A 16,094-nucleotide genomic window follows, 5' to 3' on the forward strand; every position below is an offset into this window, starting at 1 on the left:
TGCTTTTTTGGCTACAAGCCGCTCGATGCATGAAATCCCAGACACTCTGTATTAGATTAGTTCTATAGTAATGCATATGTGGTGCATTACAAGTGCATAACAGACAAAACCCCTGCTCCAAGTAGATTATTCTGTAAAAATCAATACGGTGCAGGAGATGAGCAACATAAGCAGGGAAGCTGCAGAAGTTGAGAGGAAAAAGCAGAGGCATCACAGCAGGGCTGCCAATTCTAGAGATTTTATCCCGTCTCCTGCAATACTAGGAATTTTCCTAGAGCCATTTCTCCAAAATCATCTTCACATAATTTCAGCTTTCAGTTTTTTGTTTGTTTTAAAGTATATATAAGGCAAACACCCAGAGCAAACTGGGCATCATAAAATTAAAGCATATAAGAAACACTGGAGAAGGGGACTGGAAGAAATCCAAAAGGGATGAAACACAGAGCTCATCTTGAGGCCTCCTAAGTCTCAGCCATAACATTGCAATAGATTTGTGTCACGCACAAACAACTTTCTTTGCTTTCTCTGGTCCCATCTGATGGCCTCCAGCTTTTAGAGACAGGACTACTCTAGATCTCCCTGAAGCCTCGTGTCTCCTTCTCAGCTTTATCCTCCAAGGAAAGCAAGAGGGACATCAGGGTACATCACTGCCTACAACTCAGGATGCAGCCTGTGCTGGAATAAATAACTGTAAATAAATAAAATTTCAGGGTTAACCAAGAGCAAAACCTTCAGTTTCCGTGCACAAAATACATGGCCTCTACATACCCAAACAAAAATGAAGAGATAGCAAATACAAAACACACACGGTAATTCCTAGAAAACAGACTTAAATACTGCAAAGACAGACAGTTATGTCGCACATTCTTTTCATGGAAACACATAAGGCAGGTGCACTTCAGGGTATTTTTCTACTTTCACAATTGTTTTCCAATTCCAGCATTATTCTCCTTGAACTGCAGAGTATGTTCAAACTCAAAGTTCCTGTGAAACTACAGCGTGTGGACAACCCCAACTTCCCAGTTATCCAGGGCTGTAACTGGGTCATAAGTGAAGAAGGCAAAGTGCTGCACTTCCTAAATAAGCTTACTGGTCAACAAAAGTACTACTGCTATACGGGAAAATGTACAGACTTCTATAGAGCATTTAAATAATATATGAAGTCCTTGTTAGCCCTCTATCAACTCAGGCGTTTTTAGAAACGTGGCTAGTTTTGAAACTCTAAAGCAACTCAAAATCAACACTGAGTGTATGCTTGATAAGCATCGGATGCTGTCCTCTGCCAAAAATAAGGAGTAGTCTGCTAGTTTTATATAAAAAAGAAGCATAAAATGTTGCTAAAGTAAGCAATGAAAAATAACAGGGGTTTTGGAGGGGGGGAGGGGGGGGTGAAGAGAGAGGCTAAGCTGTTGGTGTGCTGCTTTCCCGGGCAGAGACAGGGTATGGAAGGAGAGTAAAGGTGGGAAGAAAAGCTGTAAGGGGAGGGAATCAGAGAGGAGGAGGGCACAGGGACTGCAGCTTCTAACTGACAACTTTCAACTTTGCCTACATCTACACTTGGTCCTCAATAATCCGTATTAAAACCAGAACCAAAAAGCAGGCAAACACGTCACACCAAAATGCAACAGCCACATTACTGTAAAACACAGACACTCATAATATTTGCTTGTTTGTTTTTTTTTTTTTTTCCCCGTTTTTCACTGTGGTAAATAGTCACAACTGCCTCAATTATTTTTTCTGATTTTTAACAAAAATTTGCCTTTAATTGTTTTATCTGCATAAACAGAAATTAAATACACCTCAAACTAGTGTTTCACATTATTTCAAAAAAGAAAGAACATAACTGGAGTACACTTTTTCTCAGATGTAGGAAGCCATGAAGTTGTACTTTCTCCGCTCTGAGATAGAAGGGAGCATTAAGGCTGTATCATAACCTTCATATATCTGAACACCTAACAGCAGCACTGAGCAACATCCTGATCTTCAGCTTCCAACAAGAGAAACATACTTTGCTTTTCCTAACTTGTTCCACAAAAATCCCGTAACTGGAAGAACAACTTCTCCAATCCAGCTCTCTCTTCCATGCTGCATGTGAATTTAGGATGGGCCTGGTGCACCTAAATCCACCAGGCCAACACTGCTGTTGCCCACGTGTGCTCTCCTGCTACAAACCCTCAAGTTCCTGAGGCAGCCCCACATCCCGGATTCAAGGGACGAGTCAGTAGTACAGGATCAGGAGTGAGGAAGGGGTATACACAGGAACAGGGAAATACAACTGGAAGAGCAGGCACTTTGGTGCATTTTGGGGAAGAAATGACCACCAGATGCAGGTGGTTTTGGCCTGAGACGAAATAAGAAAGATCTGGTGTGATTGCTCTGCACAGGGGAGTCGGGCTGGACACAGGATAACAAGCACAATTATAACCTTGGCTTAAACTGAATCATTGTTCTGGAGACTGGACATCTCTTGTAAAATCCCATTATTAGAGACTGTTTGCCATCTATTCCCGTATCCACCTTTTTTAGTGTGTTCTGTTCCATTTCAGAAAAGTTTTCCCCTTCCCTTTCCCTTATATCCTATTGTACTTACGGATCCTTAAACAATAACCCCCCGAGCAGAGGCGTGGAAGTGGTCAGAAGGAACAAAGGCTGCTTTGGCACAGCCAGTGCATCTGACTGACCCGACATACAGCTGCCTGGCTGTTCCTTCACAGATTCGCAGAGCGCCAGAAGCTACTGATTTCCCTCTGCTTCTCCCATGTGTTGGATACAAAATAAACTGTAGGCAGGAGTCTACTAAAATTATACTTGAAGCACTGACCGAGGCTGCAGGTGAGTCACAAGCAAGTTCTGCAGCTAATCTCGCTAAAGGAGAAGGAGCTGACCTGAAAATAAAGCAGTATGCAAGAACAAGATAAATTTAAAAAAACATATAAATCCACATCCAGGGAGGCAGTGCAGTGGTAACAGAGTGTCTCAGGCTCTGCTAAAGAAGATTATAGCCACATCTAGCACCCACCCAAGGAGTGTGCCATCAACTTAATTCTCAAACCAGACTAGCAGAACAGCGAGACAGGATTAGACATGCTTGGTTTTAACCATTCACTTCTCTCTCTGGTGGAATACTATCAAGCACATCATTGGCATCAAAATTACCACCCTTTGATATGCACGGCGCATTTTTAATTTTACATGTAGCAGTTATGTCATATGGGGTTATTTATTTTTTAATTTAAGTGGTAAAACATATTTAATCTGTTTCGAGAAAAGAAGAAATTGATTTAGCAAGTAGTTCAAGGCTCTCCCTGGAGACACTCAACCACACTCAGCAATCTGGATAGAAGTTGAGACTTAACTGAAGTCATTTTAATTGTAGGTCATAAGAAATGTCAAGATATAAACCACCAAGGAATACTAAAAATTAAGCCATCATCTCTGAGACTAACAAATGTCTTATATTTGGCAGTAGAATACGTTTTTTAAATCTTTACAACATTACTACTTCAGCACAGTAGCACAGCAAATGGCTCAGAGCTGCATGTAATACATTTTTGCTGGTGGGAAAAGACAATAAACAAACAACAACTTACATTAAGGGAAAAATAGTGGAGTGAAATAAACTTAAAACGCTACCGATGGGGCTGATGTATCTTTTGCATTTTGTTTGGTTACACTAAACATCTTTTTGTTTATAAACAAAAAGGTTTGTTTTCTCTTGGTCAGAAAACATTGTCCCCTAAGAGAGTATGAAACAATGTTGCATATACAGAAATACACCTGGGTAGAAAAGGAGCACAAAAGTGAAGAAAGATGGTTTTTAAAGAAAACTTTAAAAATCAAACAAACAAAACTCCACAAGTCTTAAACACTTTCAGAGCTTTGTGCCCAGGTTTTATAAGGAAAAACTCCGTATTTCTTCGCTAAAAAGTACTTTTTAAACACTTTTTTTTTTCCACGTAGAAAGAACCCCCAACTTCCATGTTATAATTTTGAGCTAGATCTCCCATTTAATAAAACTCTATAGTAGAACTTGACTGAAATCTCAAAAATTTTCCCTTGTTCACTTGCCTCAAATAATGATGACAAGAGAAGGGTCTGACCTTAGCAGCAGAAAGCAAAACCCCCTCCAGTTTAACTTATTAAAACAGAGGAACTTAAAAATTAGGTGGATTCATTTTCAAATGAAAGAACAGTATCTAAGAGCTCTTACTAAAGTATCTAAAGAAAACATATATAACCCACTTCCTTCTCCCACATTGTCCTATTTGAAATAAAGTTTAAAGGTTAGCAATGTGAAACCAAAGGCAGATTTTTTTACTATCCCTGCATAACAACCTTTTAAACTTGATCAATATACAAATTTCCATTCCAGCTATTATCTTCCACTCATGGGAGTGAAAGGGAGAAGGGTATTGCCTCCTCTTAGTTAAAGGAGAATGGAGCTCACAGGTATTTGAACAGAAAGCAGTTCAAGTGATGTGCTGAAGATTCAGAATAATGGATATAAGAAGTTCACGTGTGTGGAAAGCAAAAAAGAGAAAAGTAATTTTAACATCCTATATTACTGCCAGTCAACTCATTGATTAAAAATCACTAACACTGATTTCATTGGTTTTAGCCACTGTCCCTAGCAGGTGTGTCAAAACCTATGGATGAACATGTACCTCTAAAAGTGAAGCTGGGCGTTTCACACAAGTTCAAATCTATCCACTGCCAAGTCCTTTTCCTTGCCTGCCTTCACATCAGCTCACTGAACACTACCATACCCTAACCACCACCTTCTGTAAGATTTTATGCCAGGTAAGCGCACATACACGTACAAATGTCCGTCTGCACGTGGTGCGGCGTGGGGGCCATGGCCTGCTTTGCCGGTGTGCGCGGTGCCGTCGTGCCAGGGAAGCCAACAGCAGGAAAGCTGCATCTCTGCGACCCAAGTAAGATGTGGGCAAACCAAGCCTTTACTGCAAATTAACATCACAGAAATAAAAGCACTGAAAGCAGTAATTGCACATATGCCCCAGAGGAAGAGTCATACCTTGGGATTTAATAGCTAGAAGCAGCATTCCCCCCCATCTTTCCTTGAAATAATTTGGCCGCAGCAGATGAGTGCTCCTTGCTGTCTATCACCACAAGTACTCCCAAACTGGGATCCCCCGGTTTCCTGGTCCCCTGGAGGGCTGCAGGGCAGGGTCCAGGGCCCCCCCTCACGCCAAGCCCTGCCAGGCTGCCCATGCTGAAACCCGAGGTCATGGGCAGCTCGGAGAGGCAGCCAGGAGCGGGCAACATTGCACAATTTGTGCTCTGTGTGGACATCTGAGCTAGAAAGACAGTAATTTCAAAACAAGCTGAAGTTTGCCTCAGGACTCTGCAAGTTTTACTGCAGGCTGTTCTTAAACTCTTCCACTGATAGCATTTGCAAAACTCAGATTAATTTTCCGTGACACTGAAAGAGGGAGGGAGAGACCCTAAACAAAACCCCAGCCCTGCCTCACAGACTTCACTCCTCACATCCGCATAAACATCCACCCGCTCCTCTCCTGTCCTCGAAAGCCCTTTCTCCCCAACACGCCAAAAGCTTTTAACCCACATTAAAGCCCCTAGGAGGCAGAACCGCTGCTCTGTAAGAGACAAGCAACCCTGGAAAATCTCGCTCAGATACTTGGAGATGCGGGTGCCGCTGAGCATGTCCCGTGTCCCTGCGACGCATGGAAGGCTCCGCACAGCGGGGTCGGCAGGGGCGCTCGGATCGGCACCTCCAGCTCTGCATGGTGTGGTTTGGTCGAGGAAAGTGCATTTTTGTTAAAGCAGTGGACAGAAAATTTCGAGGACTGAGGCAAACACTGCCTTCTGGCAGCTCATCTCTGGGGGCGGGATGGACGTCTGAGGAGGGGCGAATTAGAGGGAGAACAGCTGTTTGCTCGGTGAATGAGTCACAGGACTCAGCTATTAATTCTTCCTCCCAAGAGAATATGCCCCCATGCCAGCCCACCCACCATCCTATAAAACAAACAAACACATAATGGAGGTCAGGGAAGGGGAGCTCAGTAAAAGGAAAAGAAAAGAAAAAGGGAAAAAATATACCCAAGCATTTAATATTTACATAAGAATGAAATGTTTCATTAATTACATACAGAATCAATTTGCAGCTATTTTCCTTAAATTTCTCAGTCAAACCCACAGATTTGAAGCACTTTGAACTGTGCTACACCAGTAATTGTGGATGAATATTTTAGATCAGTCTTGAATCACTGTATCACACACACCAAATGAACTAATAAGCTGCTCATGTGTGGACTACTAATGTATTTTCTTTCTTTTCTAGACAGATGGAGTGCAGTCTGAAATCAGTTGAATTAGTTACTGGAAATCTTCAGAAAGGCTTAGAAAAATCTTTAGTTTTACTGTTTTATTAAAAATACTGCTCAATAGCCTGCATGCATTAAAAAGGAGCCAAGAATATGCAGAAAAGCCCAAACAAGTTCACAAAGACACGAAGGAAGAGTTGAACATTTCACGTGACTATAGCAACCTCCAGAGAGTGACAATGAATAGTGGCTTCTGAAATGTTATTATACAGGACTGTTGAAGAGATGGACATCCGTGCCATCTATATGATATTTATCACAATACGCCTATTTATGGGCAGTGACTTTAAATCACATGTAGTGGCACATCAGTTTTGTAATCTGACAGATGTTTTTTGGTTTGCAGAAGCATCTGTTGAGTCATTGGGACATCAGAATAGTTAATTGCACACTGAGGATGCTTTCAGAGATTAAGTTCCCTTATTTCAAGCAAATTTTAAGTGTCCTCACAGATTAAACATCTTTTTCATACACAAAATTAACACATGCACACAGAGCCCAGAGATATCAATGTATGGAAAGGAAAGAATAACTTCCCTGAAGGATTATCTGTTTTCTTCTGCCTCCTGAACATCCTGCCTCACACTGTGCTCAGCAACATGGAACAGAAAACAAAGATACGACTTGAATCACACATAATTCTGAAATACAAACTGAGATGTGGCTTACACTGGCTAGGCAAAGAACACAGAAACAGCTGCCCCGCTCAAGAACTTTTAAAAAATACGTAACAGCTAAAAACTGCTAGATGATGTCTGCCATCTCTTTTTGGCAAAATACTTGTATTTCAGAAGCTTTCGTTACTGTTTCTTCTAAAAGAAATCCTGTACAGGGTGTATCTTTCACCAATACATGAGTATGATACAAGCCAAGAGAACCACCCACAAGATTAAACATGGGTTGAACAGCATTAAGTCATCCCCCCCCCATCTGAAATTGTAGTAAATGCTTCTTATTTTCAACTAGGACTGGAAGCAAGCAACCTCCCTCTGTGTACCTAGTTATCTAAATATTTGAATAAAAAGATCAAAAAAAGCCTGTGGAAGACTCCTATGAGTTTTCAACATGTGTGACCAGATTACATCTTTGCATGTTTCCAACCTGAATTTCCTTGCAACCTTCTGGCCTCCATGGCAGCACGAGGATTATGAAAATGTATTTCTTAGGAAGAAGGATCCATCATATTAACTTTTCTTTGAAACAACTTAGCAGTGCATTTTTACTTTGGTTGGTGTTTCACCAAAAAAAACAACAAAATGACCCAACCAAAGGTATAATCAACCGTTCCTCAGACATGACTGAATCTGTCTGGCCTGTAGCTCACGAACCACGGGGTGCCCATGGTTAATTCAATGAACTATTTGATTCCACTCAAGAAGCGATCATAAAGTGAAAGTGCATAACCAAGAGCACCATACACAACTATGGGTACCAACACCGCATCTGGGTTCTGCTTCTATAAATCCCAAAGTGACAGCACACCGCCGTCTAACTGCACTCTTAGTCTTTAGTGCAGAGAAAATCAAACCTGAAGTGAGGGAATAAAAGTTGAGACAAGCACTGTAATCATGACCACGCTTTAAAAAGGTCCCATACTTCTGAAGTTACGGCATATTCCCTTGCTGCTAAACCAAACCAAGACTGGTGTCTCAGTTGCATTAAATTATTAGCTAATTAGCCCTGAGTGAGGACAACAGTGTGTTGATGCTGGCAAGCTGTGAAAAGAACACTTCAGCAAAGAAGATCAATAGCATTTTTGTCTGGCTTACAATAAGAAAACTGCTGGCCCAGGTTATGAGTTTAAGCCATTTTTCATTTGGCAGACAAGACAGCACTAGTGACAGATCAATACCGTAACTTTATGGTAGGCTGCTGCTCCTGCAGATGGCAGGGCCATAAACAGGCATCATTTTTAAAGCCTGGAGCAATCCATTACTTAGACAGACACCACCTGACCTTTTATAATATTTAGACATTCCTACACAAAAAAGAAAATCAGAAAACAAAACAGAGGTGAAAAAAATCAGGAGGATTAGCTGTCCTCTAAGACAGAAGGGAGTACTAGCTGTTAGGAAGTCAATATTTAAAGCAGCAAGCTTCTGTGCTGTTTGGGAGATCACAGTAAAGCCACAAGGCTGGCACCAGGTAACTACTTATCCCTTCAAAGAGAAAACGTTATTGGGGATCAGTTCTTATTTGATGCAGTTTTCTTATCTCTAGGTTATCTGGAATAACAAAAGAGCCTGTTTATTAATTTAAAACAAAGAAACAAGAAACCCACAACAAAAAACACAACCAAAAACATCCCCAAACACCAACACCTCAAACAACCAACTTTAATGTGTCCTTAAAACATTAGATGAGTCACTTTAACACCTGCAATTAGTAAGCACTTGAGAGAATACAGTTACAAATGGGTGGTTATTTTTCCTAGACTGTAATATACACACTGTACCGTTTGGACATAGGGTTTGTTATTCTGTACCAGCATTAGGATTGCCTATGGGGTTCCACTATTTTAACAATGGCAAAGGAAAACAAGGGGAAGGTTCTATAATTCTAGTGCCTTTATGGCAAGACCTCTAGTTGAAGAGAATGTAAAGGATAGCACCTTAATAAATTATTCAGGCCAGATCTTCAGCTGAGGACACGGGTGGAGCATCTGGCCCTATTTTCACAGTCTTTTTACTATAAACATGAAATAACCACAGAACATGGTGAATTAATCATACAACCAGCCTGCCTCTGCCTCCCCATCTGAGGCTGGTTTGTGTCAATTACTAGAGAAATATCTGCTTAAGCAGGAAACTAATTTTACAAAAGCACATTGGGTTTGCAGGCTTTCATCAATACTTTTTGGTTGCTGCAAGTAACTAATTAACATTAATGTCAACATAAAGGATAGAAGAAGGAGGAAAACATTAACGAGTGCAATATAAAAACTGAGCTGGCTGCTTCTTCCTCATACAGTACTGCCATGCAACTGCCTTCCAGTCCACGCCTGAAAAAACGAGTTATTTTCAATTTGGTCACTAATTTTACCTCGCATGATGTAAGCAAACAGCGCTTCATTTTCCCCTTAACTGATGTCAGTTATGCACAGCATTAGTTTAAAATACAGCCGAATAGGACACAAACCAGAAGTGTTTTGACTGGGCTTCACTCGTGCTAAGAATAACTTGGTGCACACGTACACAATGCTCAATCTGCCAATGATCTGCTTTGCTCCAAAACTAACCCCCCCTGAGCCTTCTGTATATATCAAGCCGTGTCAAAGCAGGAAAACTAGGTATTGAATCTATTATTAAAACGAATTGAATTTCTCTAAACTCAAAGGCAAAGGATGGTTCCAACAGTTTCACGTTTATAATCTCACCTCTTTTCAGCTCGCACAAGGGCTCTTTGTACGCAGCCATGCTCACACACGCTGGCCCCGCGCCTGCCAGCCACCAACACTTGGTTTCAACCCAGAGACTCTGCCAGCCCACTGCAAAAATCACTGCCGCAAACACACAAAACAGCAGCCCGCAATTCTCATTTGCAGGACACAAAATATCCTTACAGACGATGCCCCTGTGATCACGCTACACAAGATGCTCAAATTCAATGGCTTGTGCTTTGTTGGATTTTTTTGGTTGGTTGGGGTGTTTGTTTGGTGAATTTGTTTGGTTTGTGGTGGATTTTTTCGTTTCGTTTGTTTGTTTGAAATAAGCTTATTATATTTTTGGTTGCAAAACCCCCACATATTTATTAAAAAAAAAAAAAAAAAAGGAAAAAAAGGAGAAGTCAGAAATAATCGCTGATGCTTCTTTTACAGTGCCTCAGTGACACTGTTTCAGGTTTAAGGTAATCCAAAGCACTGGACTCACACCGGGGCACAGGTACCTGTCTCACAAGGTGGCCCTGGGAGGCAGATCCCGCCGCAGCCACCACCGGGACAGAGCGAAGGGGACCGGGTCTCCTGGAGCCTGGCTGCAGGGACACCAACCAAAAGCAGTGCCAGGAGGAGTGACCACAACCTGGCATGGTGCTAGCATGCTACCCAGGGAGTGTGTTCAAAGGGAGGAGAGAGCATCTGCGCAGAGTAAAAGGGAAGACAGTCCCTCACCTGCAAGAGGTAGGAGGCTACTGCTGCAATCGCTCCCTACTATGTATTTTCTTCAGCACTTCAGCCACTTTTATGCAACTCCTCCACACGAAGCATATTCCTACATTTCCATTTCTTCAGCTTTTTCTTTTCCCTACACTCTAGTGGGTCTAAGTTGCAATACACTATTTTCCTCCCTTCTCAGCAAGGTCCTGACCACGACTTTGACTTTTTCTTATGTTATCTCTGTCGCTGGTAAAATCTAAACTACACCATCCCAGAGCTGTCTCTGCAGATTCCTGTTCTGGACCTTCTTTGATCAAATTCCCTGGACTTTCTGCACTAGGAGAGTTTTAGTCGATACGGACATTAACTCTCTTTATTACTGTTGTACTATTAAAATGACATGATCCTTGTCTGAACATAGCACAACATGAACAGCTTTATAGACTTCAACACCAACACCAATGAAGTGAGACCTCATTGAGGACCTCCAGAATTTCTTGTTGAAGAAATTGTACCTAAGTGACACAATTCACAAACACAAATGACCATGCAGCAACTTTGCTGCTGTTCAAGAAGTTAGTAAGAGAAAGAAAACCGAAGACATGCTTTGTGTCCAACACCGAACTTCATCATTGTGGTTCCAGGTGAGCTACAAAAACCATACACAGCACCTCATTATCTATTTTTCTTCTTCTTCTTTCAAAATCTTGCTTGAAAGTCTATGTCTTAATGCTTGCTTCACATCAATCCAAAACAGAAAACAAGATCTTTACTTGGTATTTTGGATACTGCACTCATGGAAGATACACCTATTTCAATATAGGCTTTGCCACTGTAAAACTCATACTTAGCTCATCCTCTGTCTTCCCTTCATATGTTAGCAAATTAGTTTGCACACTGATTATAATATCTTTCTAAGAATATATGTTTATAATGTATGTTTATAATATAAACTATTAGTTGGATAGTGAAGGACTAGTGAAAGGCACCATTTCTTCATTATGCGTAGTGCTGTGGTCATATTTACTCCATGACGGTGACCAGAAGGCAAGATCACAACACATGTATTATTATAATAATACAAATAAGGAGAGCGAAATAGCACATTCACATTACACATTGTTCATACTACCATCCACCAGAGCCAATCCTTTCGAGTGTAATAAAGTGAAGGTATTATAATTAGAGAGTTCATAATGCCATTTAATCAAGTGTGGAGCTGGAGCACAGTGGGTTGTACGCCAAAGACAAAACCACATGAAGCAGTACAATGCCGAGTACAAGGAAGGGCAGACGTATTCTTCGGGGAAAATAACAAGTTACTACAAAGCCATGTTTGTTTTTAAGTACTCAATTAAGAGAGTTTGCATACTAGGCAATTTTACATCCTGAAAATAAGTTGTTTCATAAACTGCAAATGAAATATGACCACAAAAATGTCTTTTGATTCTTACAGACAGAAAACCCCAGATTTGAGTTCTCAATTTGTGAATTAATTCTTCATAGTTTTATTGGAAAAATTAATTATACTTCAACAATATTATAATTATTTTTCAACTACTACCCTATTATTTACAAAGTGCTTTACAGTAACTAACCAGTTTCCATGACGCCTCTACAAGTCTCCATGTGGTGCAGCTGAGAGAGGAGCATCTGGAGCTCCCAGCAGCAGAACAGCAAGGGTCAAGTGAAATGGGGAGTAAACCCAATGACCTTTTCATAATCAGGCCATTTTCCTGAAGGTCACAGTATCCTTGGTCCACCTAGCATGAAATGCTTCTCACAATTAAGATCAGTGTTACAACAGCTCCTTACCATCTCTCAAAACCAGACTGGAAACTACACTCTGATCCTTTCCTATGGAATGGAAAAATATATGCTAAAAAAAAAAAAAAAAAAAAAAGGTAGTCAGAAAGCACTCACTCATGTTTTAGATCAACCTCCTGACCTCCTGACCAACCTGAAGGATGTGGCACATCTGCCTGCCCAGGACTGATGTTGTTGGCTGGCAGGAGTGAACACGCCACACAAGGACCCGGATGACAACAGCTGCAGCTGCTGCTCATCATTCCCCTTCTGACACATCAAAGACATCCAGCATGATTCTCTACCAAAACAGACTAAAGACTACCCCTGTCCTAAGTAGCCCTGGTTTTAAACAAACCATGACATTTTTTGGAAAAACCTGAAAAATAGATTCCATTTCATGTTCGGAGAAACTTGCTTGACAAACACAGTAAGTCAGGAGCAAAACCACTGAATGTTGCCAGAAAAAACACATGGGATATGGGGCACAAAGTGTTATGGTACAAGCCTATTTACTTCATGGCTAAGAAGTCCTACAGACCTCAACCTGATCTTGACTTGGGGCCTTCAGAGCCCAAATATGATTTGTCATCATAATACATAAATAACAAATATTCCTAATGTATGTGTCCAAGTTAGCAGGTACGTCTAACTTAACACACAAGTAACATCAGGAGAATTAAAGCAGAAAAATTATGTGGCAGCACAGAGCTTGAAAAATGACTCTCAGGCAAGCAAGCGTCTTCAGACTGCAGCATTATTTAAAGATATGTTACCTGTATAACAGCACATTCTCAGACAACCGCAGAACAAGAAATAAAGAGGTCTGAATGAAAACAGCGTCTGATTTAACACCCATTAAGGCTGCGAAGAAGATTCCCATCAGCTTTGGACAGTGTGTTGTTGTGCCCTAGTCACACCACTACTGAGTTTCCTACACCTTTCAGCTGATTTGTGTGACGGGTACACAGCCAGGTGCCCCCAAAATAGCAAGATTCCACCTTCCATCTGCCTGAATGTTCTTTATGGACAACAGCTTGACACTCCTAATGGTCAAAAAAAGGACTTTGCAAACTCAAAGTCACTTTTACCATAACCTGTAGAGTCCTACTCAATCTTTGCCATCTCCAGAGAAGTACCATGACCAGGAGCCTTTCATTTTCAGAGCTTTTACAGACCAGTTTCTTCCTTTCCTGTCCATTGTGCTCAAGTCCTTTTTCATAGTTGCATGTCAAAAGGCAGAAAGTTGCAGAGATCAATTGACTTTATCATTTATTCTGGAATTGCTCAGTAATTTGAGACCTTGTATTGATTTTGTTGGGCCATTTACACATTTAAAATACTTGGGTGCTTAAGCTCTGTAGGAATGAGCACCCCCAAACTTACCCTGTTATCATGGAGGGGAAATGAGATATGTGCTTTGTTTCTTCCTTTAATGCATTAATTTACATAATATTCAGGAAAACTTTCCCCTCTATACTCTAAAAGGAAAAGCCTCAACATGCATAAGACAAATACAAATTAAAGTACACCAAACAAATGGCACGACAAATAGCTTAATATTTGCTCAACAGATAAACACCATAACTTACAGCTTTGAAATGGATGAAATATAGCCCGTTTTTTATTAGTGGAGATAAATGTTTGTCACCTTAATCTCCAATATGCTATTCTTCTGTAACTACGGGATATATTCCCGGTTCAATCTGTGGGAGATTTAGGCAGCCAATGTTAATCCCCGCGCAAAACTTAAGGAACATGAATCACGTCAAAGTGTTGGAGAACATTTTAGCCACAAGCAATAGCTCCCATCAAACAGGACATAGTCAATATAAAAATCATGCTGTTCTAATATCCTTAGGGCTTTAGCCTGCCAGCACTAACTGACAGTGTGGCTTATGAGAGGTACTGGCAGAACAGAGCAACAGTAAGGACAAAAACGTATCTCAAATCCTTTATTGAAGCATGTAATTTTAATGAACACTTCATCTCTACTGCTTTTGACTCAAGCTGTGCCACGATACTAAACTCCTTAGATTCGCACCCATTTCACTCTGCTTACTTGTGCAATGGTGATTCCATGAACATCCCGCAGGACCATTTACACCAAAGAGCACATTTGCTGTACTGATTACAGACTTCAAATACCACCAATGTCTGTCTTTCAGAAATGTTGCAGAACTTTGGTTTTGAAAATCAAACTTAAGATATGTCAACCAGCAAACTCAAAAAATCAGCATCCAAATCTAAACCTGGAGTTTACATTAGCTGTACTTTTAATAGAAAAAAAAATAATAATCGTATTAGTTTCTATTGCTCTACTATTTTGTATTTAAAATATTATTCCCTTTATTTGCACCATAGTTCCTCGTTAATGCTTTAGTCAAAGTGAAAACCAGACAGTTGTTTAACACAAACTAAAACTGTTTAACATCCTTTTTAAATAAATGGGTGTTATACACCTAAATGCATTGCATCATACCTTTTTTTTTCCTCTCACTAATTCTAATTTTCCTTAAGGCAAGACACTACAATAATCACTTTATTGTTACATTTGCCAACACTAACCCTTAGAAAGTGACAACATTTTGATCCCATTTGATTACATTAGTCTTAATAGATCCTCATGGACAAAACCCAAGTGAGTTCTCTTATCTCTCTTTCATTTCAGCAGTAACTATAACTTAACCACTCAAAGGGCTTTAAAGCTCACACAGAGTACAAATGAAAGAGAACTTGCACTGCCTTTCACTTACACCTTTGATCCTGTTCACTGATGGGGTGACTCTAAAAAGAGAGTCCCAAAGGTCCCCACACAGAGCTGTCACAGTTCCAGCGGGGTGAACGCTGCTGTGATGCTGCCAACACAGCACACAGGAGACAAGCCCCTGGAAGCTGTTCACCAACAAGCTCACAGCCTACACAAAATCGAATAAGCAGCATGCACCTAGAAGCCCATAAAAGAAGAAAAAAGATATGACTACAACTATTGACTTGTTGCTGACACTGCAGAAGCCTTGAGCTGTCAGGTGGGATTTGAGTAGAGCAAGCAGGGAAAGGGACATCTTATAAGGAAGCATGTCCCATGTGCAGAAGGTGATGCCAGTAAAGGTGTGAAGACTGTCATGGGAGAAGCAGGTGGCCAGAGCATCAAGCTTCGCGCTGCTGGAAGAACAGCCTTCTGGCAAGGACGGTCATCTACAGGTGCTCACACCCACTGTGCCCAAGATTGCTCTGGCAACTGAAAGAGAAGCACACAGCTCCAGTGGGTAGCTGTCATCTGTATTTCCGCACCTGATGTCACCTTTAGAAAACAGAGGTCCTGACGTGAGAAATCAGAGTAGCCCATAAATGAGCCAACTGTGCTGAAATCTGGTTTGACTGCAGAGGTCAGGACAGCTCATCAGCCAGCTGCTCTGCTACGTACGTGTAACCAGACACTCACAGCTTGCGGCCCCTCCAGTGTAATTGCACATCTTGTTCTTTGTAATCATCCTTACCACTTCTACACTGCTGTAGAGACATAACTAATCCTCACAGATCCCACTGAGAGGCAGGCAGAAAAGTATTAGCATCCCCATTTTACAGATGGAGAGAAATACATATTACCTACGGGAGCCCGTTAATGACTGGAATAACCTGATGCACTTGTGCAGAGCAGGGAGGACTCAGCCCCGCACGTGCTGGTGGCCACCTTGGCCAACAGAGGTCAAGCCATTTGTCAAAAGCCACAGGGTATTACTGGGAGATGTGGGACAAAAAGTCTCACAGCTCTGAAGCAGACTTCGTTCCCAGGTCACCACACAAAACATACCCAATAAACACCTGTG

General features: G+C 41.1%; 1 protein-coding gene across 18 annotated transcripts in view; it reads right to left on the reverse strand.

Moving 5' to 3' along the window:
- The window catches only part of ZMIZ1 (zinc finger MIZ-type containing 1), a 346,742-nt gene that overhangs the window by 227,778 nt on the left and 102,870 nt on the right, over nt 1-16,094 (reverse strand). The window lies entirely within an intron of this gene.

The sequence above is a fragment of the Columba livia genome, chromosome 6, assembly GCF_036013475.1.
Source record: "Columba livia isolate bColLiv1 breed racing homer chromosome 6, bColLiv1.pat.W.v2, whole genome shotgun sequence".
NCBI classification, from domain to species: Eukaryota; Metazoa; Chordata; class Aves; order Columbiformes; family Columbidae; genus Columba; species Columba livia.